At 37.4% G+C, this 13002-nt stretch overlaps 1 pseudogene; it reads right to left on the bottom strand.

Annotated features, from left to right (window-relative positions):
- Positions 1-209: 209 nt before the first annotated feature.
- On the bottom strand, positions 210-845 carry LOC105536373 (annotated as a pseudogene).
- Between the last annotated feature and the right edge of the window lie 12157 nt (positions 846-13002).

Genomic DNA, 13002 nt, shown 5'->3' on the forward strand with positions numbered 1-13002 from the left:
CAGGGAAGGTCATACTACCAGCCTTAGCAGGATTTCCTCCAAAAGTTATGCTCCTTTTGTTCAGCACTTGGCACTTAGGGAAAGGGGAACAACACCACCAGCCCAGACTTATCAGGATTCCCACACAGCCACTGCTTTAGTGCTTCTTTTTCTTCATCTGCTTTGGGGGAGCTGACCCTCCCAGGAAGGCAGATAGTGTAGTGGATATGCTAGCCATTTGACTGGGGTTCACTTCCTCCTTGTTGCCCCATATTTAACAATTCTTTGGTCGATTCTTCCTCCAGCTTCTCTAGTTCCTCCAACAGTTCACAATCACCCACATCTTCTCCAAAACCCACAGGTCAAGAAATGCATCTGAGATCTGCTGGGCCACCTCCTGCTAGTCTGTGATGTCATCCATCCGTTCATCTACCTTGCCAGTGTCCAGGTCCTGGGAGGCCTTCTTTATGCCTCGGGCAGCTAACTACAAGGTACGAAGCACGTTTGCATTGGTAGTAGCATTCTCAACGGCTTCATGATGAAACTCCAGGGGGGATAATGTTCCATCAGTTTGTGCCAGCTGCTGTCCCAATCTTTCCTTCCTCTGTAAAGCCCGCAGAGCAGCTTTCTTATTCTTGAAACCATGGTTCTCTGATAGTCTGTTCTCAATGCTGCTAATAAACGATTCATGTTGAATCATCTGCTCCAGAAACTCCTGTTTCTTGATTACTATCTCCTCTATCTCTTTCAGTTTCTATATTGTTTCTTCAGGGGTTTCACTCCTCTTCTCCTTCCTCAAGATTTGCTGGCACCACTCATGGCAAACTTGCCTCTCTAGCCTCTGCTTCTGCGCATCCTCCACAGTTCTGCCTCGTGTTGATCATTATTCTGCCAGATACTCAAGAAGGACCCTCTGCAGGTCTATGGACTTCTCTCTCTGAATATCACTAGACTAACCTCTCCATGCTCCTCTTTCTTTCTGTTACAAAGTCTATCCTCCTTGGTCTCCCTGGATTCCACTTCCATATTCTCAACTCAGAGAGTCTGCAAGACTCTTTTTAGATTCTGTTTTCTTGTGCTGTGTCCTGGAAACTCTCTTAGGACAATGCATTTGGACAATTTTAGGGCTCTCTCTTTTATTTTCCATATCTCACGGAAGACTTTTATTTGTTTCTTGATATATCTTGTTTTGAAGATTGTTGTTTCATATCATTCCCCGCCCCCCCTCCATTTTGTGTTTGCTTCACAAGGAAAGTTTCTCCTACATCATCTTGGCCAGAAGCTTCCCTTATGCTTTACAGGTAGATATAATTTCCACTATTCCCTCCAGGATAGAATATTGCTTGTGATTTACTGTCTGACTGGCAATGAAGAGAGGCCGTTACACAGCTTCCATTTCTACAGCAGCTCTTATACGGGACAGTGACCAATTTTTGAGTTCCACCAAGTTTTTTATAGTTCATTTTCAATATGCTTTTGTGTACATGGAAAAATAACTGCCAGTTAAGTTTGTGGATAGAGCAGACACACTGAGGCCTCGGCATGCATCAGAACTTTGTTTATTACCTGTTCCCTTACGTTATTCCCATTAGGGAGTCCAATGATAATTTTGGACCCTGAATAGAGTATCAGTCCAATTTCTGTGTCCAGTTATCCTCAAAATATTTGTGTATTTCTGTTTCCAAATATGTCCTTCCCTAAGTAAGTGACAATTGGATTATTCTGTTCTCAATGCTGCTCATAAGGATACACCCAAGACTGGGTAGTTTATAAAGGAGAGAGGTTTAATGGGCTCACAGTTCCACATGGCTGGGGAGGCCTCACAATCATGGCAGAAGGCAAATCAAAAGCAAAGTCACATCTTACATGGCAGCAAGCAAGAGAGCTTGGGCAGGGAAACTCCCATTTACAAAACCATCAGAGCTCATGAGTCTTATTCACTGCCTCAAGAACAGTATGGGGGAAACTGCACCCGTGATTCAATTATCTCCACCTGGTCCCACCCTTTAAACATGGGGGTTATGACAATTCAAGGTGAGATTTGGGTGGAGACACAGTCAAATCATATCAGCAGTAGATCCATTTGGGGAAGTACTATGGGAATTATTGTAACATCATTCCCCCCAAATACTCATTGTCTACTGTAGTCAATTGGTACTGGATCTGAAAAACTGTCCATAAACAGAAATTAATTCAGAAATTCTGACTTGTTTGTGTATGATTGCCTTTAGCTCATGAATAACTGTATTTGACTTCTTTGATTCTATCCACTTCATCCCTACCTCAGGGTTTCTTAACCTCAGATATGTGGATATTATTGTTTGCATATTTCTTTATTGTGGGAGCTACTCTGTGTATTTTGTGATGCTTAGCAGCAACTTTGGCCTCTACCATTCTGATGCCAGCAGCATCATTCTGCCAAATTGACAGCCAACCATATTGCTAGACATTGTCCAATTTAGAAAACTTTTTCCTGGTTGAGAACTACTTTCTAGGGACTTCAGGTATTTTTAAGAATCTTTATAGACCTCTCAAATATTTATCAGATTATGTCAAGTCTTCTTTAGTTACCTCTCAAATAATCCTATTATGATCAGTCAGCCTTCTATCTACCACTTGTTTCCTGTTTTTCACAATCATCTTTATTGCCAATTATGCTCCAAATATTTTAGTAGCATTTCTTACCATCAGTATGGGAATGTGGAAGATGGCCACTGAGCTTCTCAGAAATGAATGTGTACTTTTTATCAGCATTGGGGTAAAATGAGTATTCTCTAGTCCCTCCCATGGGATATACTCAACTGGTGAGTTTCCCAGTCTTATGTTGTTTATCCATACCAGCATTCCTATGTCCATTTTTTTCCGTTTTATACCATATCAGTTTTGTCATTTCAATTTCACTTTGTTTGGGTATCACCTTTCTCAAACTTCCAAAAATAGTATCTCAATTTCATTTCCTAGCACATTGCCAAGATGTTAAATCTGTATTAAGAGAGAGCACTCTCATATCCACAAACTCTTCTTCTTTAAATTTTGTATTCTCTTATCTTCTCCCGGTAATCCAGTCTCCTCAGTATCTAACCCTAATTCTAACAGTAAATGTTGGCTGAGCCCAGCAGCAAATTCTAGGTATAATCTCCTACTTATGGTACACCCTGCACTTTCCAGCTTGGTTATCTTGTAATTTAGTTTCAGTTATTGAACTTGCAGACTGAAGGGTGTTAGTGTAGGTAAATTCTAACGGGGGTTTATAGTTTCTTGCAAGACAGCAACCTGTACATTGATTTCAAGCAAGAAAGGCACTCTAGCAATTAACAGAGAGTAGTGGGCCTTTAATATGGGCCTAGAGTCTTCACAAGTATCTAAATATTCAATAGTTTGAATTGAATTTACCCAGATAACCCTATAATATGCCTCTGAGTCCCACTTTTACCTAATCAGGACCCTGGTTTTAGTAAGGTAGGCATTCATTCCAAGTTTGAGAATTAAACCCTCTTGATAGTTTTGCTGCTACTATTGTTCTTAAATCCTGGGCTTGATTCTGTGTTTTGTCTGCTCACCAACTTCAGTAAAAGAGAATTTCAGTAGAAGCAACCAAGAAGGCCCTCTAGTTTTCACTCTTAGCTTTTATTTGGTGACTAACTACCCTTAGCCTTTTCTTTATCGAATACATCGTAAGTCCTAGTAAGAACCATTCAACTCCACTTTCCTAATGACAATTACTTCCCCAGAATTTCTTAAATACCTGAAATATGCCCCCATTAGTGTATATGCCCAGTATTACTTTCGTGCAATGGAAACCTTAATGATTACACTGCCAGAACATGCAAGGCACTAACAGTGTTACACATTCTACCAGTGATGGCGTTTTTGTTGCTTACAGTATGGTGGTTAATCTAGCTCCAAATTTATGCTTTCAAGTAGGCTTTCTCAGTAATTTTTGGCATCCCCTGTCTAAGGTAAATTTCTCTAAGAAAATTCTGAAGCTGAGATTTGTGGGGAAAAAAAAAAAGATTAAGTAAGGAATGCTTCTGGGATCAACAACAGTAGGAGAATGAAAGAAGTAGGACAGAGCAGAAGGATGTTGAACTGTGATGAAGTCACCACAAATCCTTCAAAATAGTTCTGTGGGGAATTCTGGAGTGGAACACTCCTACAAAATTCTTTACTTAAAGCAAGGGAGGCAAACCTTTTAATTCCTACATCCATCAGTGGACGTAGGCTGCTTCTCATAAACATGGTGTAACCCTCACCAAGTCAGCTTTCATTTGTAGAGTACGGTTACCAGAAAGGGACTTGGCTGACATTTTTATGCTGCCAACATCTCCAGAATCTTGGAGAATAAGCAACTCCATCCTAAAGTGGAGAGTGGTATCTCTGTGTTACCCCACACTCATTATGTTGCTTACGCCAACAAATGAAGATGTGATTGTAGAACCTCCCTCACAGGCTTCAGTGAACTAGATGATTTTTTTTTTTTTTTTTTGCAGGGGGAAGGGTGGCTTCTTGGCCTCTAGACAGATGACTTCTTTTCTTAGGGACTCAGGATCAGCCCTGCTTAAAGACAAGGTGAATGACTCAAGAGTATTGCTAGTGAGATAATTGGCTGTCTCCCCTCTGCCCCCGACCCTGCTAGTTGTGTTATTGACCTCATTCCAGACATTGCAATTAATCAGTGATGTTTCTTCTGATGGCTGGTATAAATAGTGACTTTCCTAAGTGGCAACTCAAGAACTTTTTATTCTGAAGTGACCTAAAAGGCAATAATGTGAGCTTGAGAAATATAGCCTGTATTGTTGTGGCCCTGAGCATTTGCTACCATAAATAATACATGATACAGTCTTCCACATGGACTGTAAATTATTAAATTATGTCTGATACTTCTGAATTTAAATAGCACTGCTAACTAGATACAACAGACTTTGCACACACGCACACACACACCCCACTTCCCTGATAACAAGTAATGCCCGCGGTAGGAGACAGTGTGGTAGTAGATGAACTAAGATTTTTAAAATGTTCTATTTAATTTTGTGAAGAACTTTTTAAAAAGTGAGAGTTCATTTAATTTAAATGGAATGTGTTCCATTTGTACTTTTACTGGCACTTCCTGTCTGCGCGGTGGAAATTAATGCCCATTTTCACGTTCATATGGGGATCAATATCTTAAACTAGACCTGGAAAACGAGTTATATCAAATGCCAATGTTTCATAGTAGTTCTGCCTTAGTGGGCCAGGTCATGCCTAATTACTGATTTTTTTTTCCATTCTCGTTCTTTTGCCTCCATTAAACCACACATTTTTCCTAATGCCTGTCCCTTTATTTTCCCTTTTCTCAATACTCTATTTGCCTATTTGCCTTAATGGATTGATTAACAGGTAATAGTACACAACATATTTGTTATCACTGTGGTAATTTTATTTATTGTGTATAAAATATTCTTGGCAATCCAAATTTTTTAATCTTGTGGGCTATACTCACCAAGTTCATTACTAAATACAAACCTTATGAAATTATAAAAAGTGAAAATGCAATAGCTGCCTTTTAATTTTTGCATTCTTTTACAAAACTGCTGAATTTTGATGAAAATTCAACATACTATAATTGTGAAACACTGTGGAATATTTTCTTAGCTGAGAGATATTTGTATATTCTATAACCCTCATCCACTGAGGTAACAACAAGAAAGAAATTATTTAGTTTCTCTAATATATACTTTCATATTTTTTTCTTGATTGTTCCAAATTCCTGTACTCTTTCCTAGCAAATTGTACTACTCATTGTTTCATTCATATATTACACCTATAAGCATTTTACACCTTACTGATTCTTCCTTTGCTCAATTTCCCTTTACTCTTTCTTCCTAAAGAGAATGTACTTAGTCTGTGGGAGTAATCCTTATGTCACCTCTTTCCAGATGGAAACCTAATTATCCTTTTCTCTGTGCTTTTACAACCATTTCCTGGTGTTTACCCAATATAACAGTCATTAACTTTTATTTTCTTGAATATGTTCCTTTACCTGTGTAACTTGAGAACAAAGAATAGGTCCTTCCGACACCACATTTGTTACAGTATTTTGTGAAATTTTTTGACCAATGGCATTTTGGCTTCAATCAGGGATGGAAAGTAGATGGGAATGGAAAACTCCATTGGAATGATGCTTTTATTTAGAGGGGTGCATTGTATACCAGAGGACATGGTATACTGGAGTGGTAGAGCAAATGAGAAAGCCCCGGACTTGGGATCAGGAGAAGTTGCTTGCAATGGTTTCCCTAATATTCTCACATTGTATACTTCTGGGTTTGCTACTTGAGTCCTCTGACCCTCATTTTCTTTATTTGCTGAGCATAAATAGAAATCCCCATGTCATCTTTATGCTTTATAAATTTATGACTTAGATGTAGCAATTATAAAGTTAAAGACACAAGTAAAGTGCATGAGAAGAAACTATGTAATGGTTCAGAGCACAGTCTTTAGAGATATACTTAAGTTTATATCCATTCTCTTTCACGCATCTTAGGCAATGACTTTAGTCACTTCCTCCCCACCCCAGGTGTTGGGATAGTCCACTGGAGCCAACCTGGTCATGAGAAAGAGCTTGGAATCTAAGTCTGTAAGAGTTGGCCTGGCATACGGGTGAGTCCAAAGCCAGGGGGATTGAGATCAGTTCTGGTGGTGGGGCAGGCTTGGAGGCTCTGTGGATACCAGTCTGAAGTCTGGGGTGTGGCATAGGCCCAGTGTTGGGATATGAGGCAAAGCCTGGTGCTCAATTTCCTCTCCATCCCCAAGCAGAGAGTATCTTCTCTCTGAGCTGTGCCACTTGGAGTTTGGGGAGGGTAACAAGGATAATGTTGAAAGTGTTCTTCCTATACTTCTCTATGCATCTTCTCTTATTTCTGTGCTACACCCAAGTGCTGTAATCTCACACTTCTTGTGAAGGTATTTTCCTGTGTGGATAGTAGTTGTTCAAGCTGATGTGACTTTTTTGAGTGGGGGCAAAATGCGTACTGGAGAGTCCTCTTCTACAATCTTGCTCTTTAAATGACTTTGAGCATTTTTATTAGCTCTACTGAATTCTAGTTTTCTCAGTATAGTGATAATATGCTCATCATAGATAGTTCTAAGTATTAAACAAGACAATACGAGCACTTACTGAAGTGCTAGTATATAGTAGTGCTCAAGAAATGACAGTGGTAGTTGAAGCAGGTAGTATTGGTGGGCTGTAATTTCAGATGACATTTGGCTTTAGGTAAATAATACAGGGAGGCCAGCAAGTGACAAGAAGCACCTTATTTATGTTAGTTCATATATAAAGTATCCACATTCCAGTCATAGTCATGTTTATGTAAAAAACCTCTTTTTGCCTTTATCTTTTAATTAAAAAATAAAATTTTATTAAATGAAGGCATGCAATGCAAAACTAACATCCATAAAGCATATTTTTTTAAAAAATGTAAAAATGGTAATTAGGTACATTTTCAGAAATCATGAAGTATTATCAAACTTCCTCAAATTATCTGTTTTAATTTAAAGAGTGAAACCAGAGGCTAGTCTCACTTATCATTTGACTTCATATAAACATTCCGAGGTTTCATTTCTAAAGTGTTCTTCATAAACGAGGCCTCTCTACTATCAGTGATTGATCTCAACGCAGAGAGACAGGAGAATGGTAGAAAATTGCAGTGCCTATCTTATGTGGCCTCCTGTTAGAGTTTGCCCTTAAGTTTTCTTGTATTTTGAACTAACATCAAAAACGGAAAGGTGGGCATTATATTTGAATTTGCTTCGGCATCAGCCTCGTAAATCCTGCACTTCTCTTTGCCCAATAAGAAAACAAAGACTAGACGTTGGAGAAATAGGTTGGTGAAAATCTTTGTAGAAAGTAGGTTACTTTATAAGTTAGAGCCAAGGATCTTGACACATCTTTTTCTTAATTTCTTGTTGTACTTAATGTGATAAACCAAGAACCTATGCTGATATTGTTGACATTTTATAACTTGCCACCATGTTCATAACCACTCAGAGAAATTAACAAAAAGTAAAACCATTGTACCTTATACACTAAGGAATACCAAATTACAGATTCCTATTCAGATTATAAAAGGGGGAATAGCTGGAAGTCAGTGGATCAATACAGGGCAATTTAAGGCAGAATACCGCCCCAGTGAAAGAGATGATTTGGGGCAAGATGTGTTTTTCAATAATCCTTAATTAGATGCTCTGTAGGTAATTACATTTTTACTTATAATTGCTTTCTTTTTCTTTTTTTGAAAGAGAATCTCACTCTGTTGCCCACGCTGGGGTGCAGTGGTGCAATCATAGCTCACTGCAGCCTCAAACGCCTGAGCTCAAGTGAACCCTTCCTGAATAGCTGGGACTACAGGCATGTGCCACAACATTGGCTATTTTTTTTTTTTTTTTTTTTTTTTTGGTAAAGAGTGTGTCTCACTGTATTGCCTAGACTGGTCTCAAAATCCTGGACCCAAGTAATCCTCCCATCTGGCACTTCCAAACTGCTGGGATTCTACATGAAAGCCATGGTGCTTGGCCTATGGAATTTTTTCATATGATGCTATCAGAGCAAGAATGTAACAAAAACACCATTACTTTCCTAGGTAGAAAAATGTTAGTATAAATGATTGTGAGTTGCCAACATAGGCTGCTGCATGTGCCATACCACCAGTTTCACCAGATGGAACATCGCTAAGCCTATATAATAAGGTGGTGTAATAGCATATATGGCCCTGGATATGTTTAGATGACCACGTGGGAGCTACAGTTGTATTTTAGCCTCCAAGATATTCTTAAATTTTAATTTTTCTCAAACTTCTTAAGGAAGAATCATATCAATTACCTATGACTTCACAAATTACAGGCACTCTTTGGACATATTCATGAAGCAGACCTTATATAAATCTGTATTTCCATAATGATATATTAGAAAATAAATGGAGTGTTTTCTACTGGATTATGCATTTTGATTTTAACCGAAGTAGCAGAGGGAAATCTGAGATGGCATTAAAATGCTTAGGGACATTAGTAGGTTGGAATGACTTTAAAATGCTTAAAAACAATAGTATATTTACCGTCTTCTTTTCTTAATGCACCTTCTGCCATTGGCCTAGGCTGTTATAAATACAGCATCCACTGAAGCTGCAGTAATACTTTATAACTCCTGTTTTGTTATGATTGAGGGAAAGACTGAACACATAAAGGATAGTACCAAGTATACATTAGATGCCTTGCATTGTCATTTAAATGAAATTTGAACTGAATTTTGCTAAATTATTTTTCCTTTTATTTGCAAAGCTGGAGGCAATTACTTGGAATTATTTGCTGTTTTTGGCATAGTATTGGCTTCTTAATCCTGATTGCCTACACTTTGCTTCTAAAACAGAGGTTGGGTGAACTGGATCTTTTCTGTCTTTTTTCTCTTCTTTCTTTTGGTTTGTACACACAATTATGTTCAACAAGAATTTTGGACAGTTTAAAAATGTGAATACACAGGAAATGTTAACTCTGCAGACCTGGGTTGCTCAAACTGCATATCCCAAAAAAGGCCTGTTTTCAGGGCTGGCTTTTGACTAACTCCTGCAAACTGAGCCCCTGAAATTTTTTATTCAATGAGTGCTTCTGCAAGCCTAAGGCTTTGAACCACAGTATCCAGTATTTCCAGATAGTTTTTACTAACAATATGATACATGGTAAGCACCTGCTTTTTCTTTGGTGTTCCTGAGCTTGAGTAACTGAGGTCAGTTTCACTGGTGCTTCATGCCTACAGGGCTGACCCTCAGTAAAAATCCTGGACGTCTAGACTAGGGAGAGCTTCCTAGGTTGAAAACATTTTCCATGTGTTGTCACACATTATTGCTGGGAGAATTAAATGTGATCTATGTGACTCCACTGGAAGGGGACACTTACAACTGGTTTCCTGCAGACTTTGCCGCACGCACTTTTTCCTTTTGCTCATTTTCATCTGCATTCTTTTCCTCTCATAGGCAGTAAATACAAGTATAATAATTCTAGGATATCATCTAACCTGAGGGTGGTCTTTGGGACCCCTGACACAGTGGGCTATTCTCCAGTGTCAGCTGTAGCAGTGCAAACGTAATTTGGGCATCACAGGCTATCAGTTGTAGATTTCTAGTCTTTTGTGCCACCTGTTCCTCTTCTTGTCCTCTTATCATTAATCAGATAAGCCTCATCTCAGCTTCTTATTTTTTCCATTATTCTATTCTATTCTATTCTATTCTATTCTATTCTATTCTATTCTATTCTATTCTATTCTATTCCACTCCACTCCACTCCACTCCACTCCACTCCACTCCTCTCCTCTCCTCTCCTATCCTCTCCTATCCTATCCTCTCCTCTCCTCTCCTATCCTCTCCTATCCTATCCTCTCCTCTGCTCTCCTTTCCTCTCCTATCCTATCCTCTCCTCTGCTCTCCTTTCCTCTCCTCTCCTCTTATCTCCTCTCCTCTAGTGAAATCAATGAAGGCTACAAAAATAATTGTGAGAAGAAAATATTGGAATCAGTTAAATACCCCAAGTTGGTCTTTGTTAATAATTTCCACTTTTGTCCCTCAATTCATTCTTGCCATGCTCTCTTTTGGCTCTCTCTCCCCACCAAATCAAACTGAAATCCCTTTGCCTGGCTTCAAGACAGCAAAAAATCTAGTTTTCCATCATCCGGTCTATTTTATTTAACACTGCTTTGCAATTATAACTTCTTCTTTTGTATAAGCTTAGTTTGTCCACTTTACTATTCCCACACTATATTCATTTATTAGCTCAATTATACACTCAGCTACTCTCTTAATAAAATACTCATTTATTTAGTAAATTGGGTGTGCCATACACAGAGTTAGACATTATAAATATACAAATAAAACCACAGATATCTTGCTTTTATGGAGTTTACAGTCATTTGATAAATGTACAGATAGTTAACTCCTTATAATTCTGAGAATGTTTTACAGGAGAAGCATACCTTTGCTTAAATCTCCTTATCTACACTTGTATTATTTCTTTTCCTATTATGCAACATCCTCCTACCTACAACAATGGAATAACTATAAATAGATGTGACATTTGAAATTATTCTAAGAAATACTAGAAAATTTATATACTTTGACAGTATAATTTAGAATGAGTTCTCATATATCCATCAAAGTGGGAGCTAAAGGAAATCGCTTTTAAAGAGATACAAATCTTTTCAGGCATCTTCTGCACTGAGATATCTCTTCCCAATTTTTTCCCCTGTCACATTAAATAGATCCTAGACAATAGTCCTCACTCAATGGCCCTCTTTGAAGTAAGAGTATGAGTCATAATTTTTTGCTCCATATGTGTTAAGAAAATGAAGATGTGCTTTATATATTTTTTTTTAACCACAGATTTTGAAACAAAGTCGGATCTTATTGTTTGTGTGTGTCTCTACTTTTTGTTCTTTTTTGTTTTTATTTTCTGAACATTTATTGTTTTGCTGCTTGTCATATTATTAGCACTTATACTTGATGACATTTTACTTTCTGTATAAGATCAATATTATTGTATGTGTATGATTCAGCAACTCAAACTCTGCTTAAACACACATGTACACACACACACACACACACACACACACACACACACTGATACCATATATTTAAACAGTTATTTCTCATCTAGCTATAAGAGGACCAATAGAGCTAGTTCATCATATCCCTTATTTGCTCCCCAAATACTTCCAGAAATTAGGAAGTTGGCTAGCCCTTGGTATTTTGGCAATCTCTCCGTGTAGTCTAATGTAAGTTTTTGTGTAATACAAAGATAAGTTAGGATTCAATGGAAAATTCAGAATAGGACATTCAACCCTAATATATGATTACTAAAGAGAACTTCATATATATATGTATGTGTGTATATATATATACGTGTGTATGTATACGCACATATATGTTGAACACTTCCAAAAAGAGTAAAATAGCAATTGTAAAGGGAAGAGACTTGAAACAGTTCATGTACGTATTTTTAAAAATTCACCTTGCAATATGAATAGGGCACCATTATCTAAATTTTACAGATGATGAGACCAGGACTGCCCTCTATGACAGTGAATGTTAAGCCCAGGGTCACAGCAAAAGTAATTAAAAGAGATTGAGGCCACTAACTCCAACATTAGTGCCCCTTGCATCACAAATTACTACCACTTGAGGATTCTTTTTACCTTCATGATGGCATTTCTATGTTTATTTCCCACTCTGAGTATTTGTTTTCAAATACATATCACTTTAATTCTATTACAGGAGTTTTGAGTAAACACACTTGTTAATTTCTTATAAAATCTCTCAATATATCAGATTATTCTGTTAATAAATATTGAGTTGATGATTCAAAATTCTTATTTATATTATCATTTGTTTTAAATACAATTGGAGATGGATTAAGGAAACACAGACAATAACTTGAGGGAGCATGAATGGACAGTAATTAATGAGTTATTAATTGATTAAGGAAAATTTGCTTGTGAATGTTCTGTCTATTTAAGGAAGAAGGTTGAAATAAATTGAACATCTTTAAAGGAGCATAATATTTAATCATATAATTATAGTTCAGTTGTTAAGTATTTGGGAGTTGAATCAGAGAATCCAGATTCGAATTAGAATATCAATCATTCCGTAGCTGAGGGACGTTAAGCAACTCACAAAACATCTGTAACTCTCAGTGGAGTATCTGAAAAAGCGAAATAATAATAGTATATTGTAAGGATTAAATGAAATAATGAAAGCTAACAACTTAGTCCCCTACCTGGAACATAGTAAGAACTTAATTTAGATTATGTGTTATTTTAAAATTATATATAAAATCAGACTGAATAACAGTATTTATTATACCTGCTGCAAAAACCCATTAAGTGCACTGTCTCTTTTAATCCTTTACAACAACACCATAAATAAATTATTATTAGGGAGGAAAAATCACTCACTAAAGGCTTCATACGTGGGGTAATATATGGTACGCTTGGCTGGTTACTGAAGT

This window comes from Mandrillus leucophaeus, unplaced genomic scaffold (genome assembly GCF_000951045.1).
Source record: "Mandrillus leucophaeus isolate KB7577 unplaced genomic scaffold, Mleu.le_1.0 Scaffold1581, whole genome shotgun sequence".
Taxonomy (NCBI): domain Eukaryota; kingdom Metazoa; phylum Chordata; class Mammalia; order Primates; family Cercopithecidae; genus Mandrillus; species Mandrillus leucophaeus.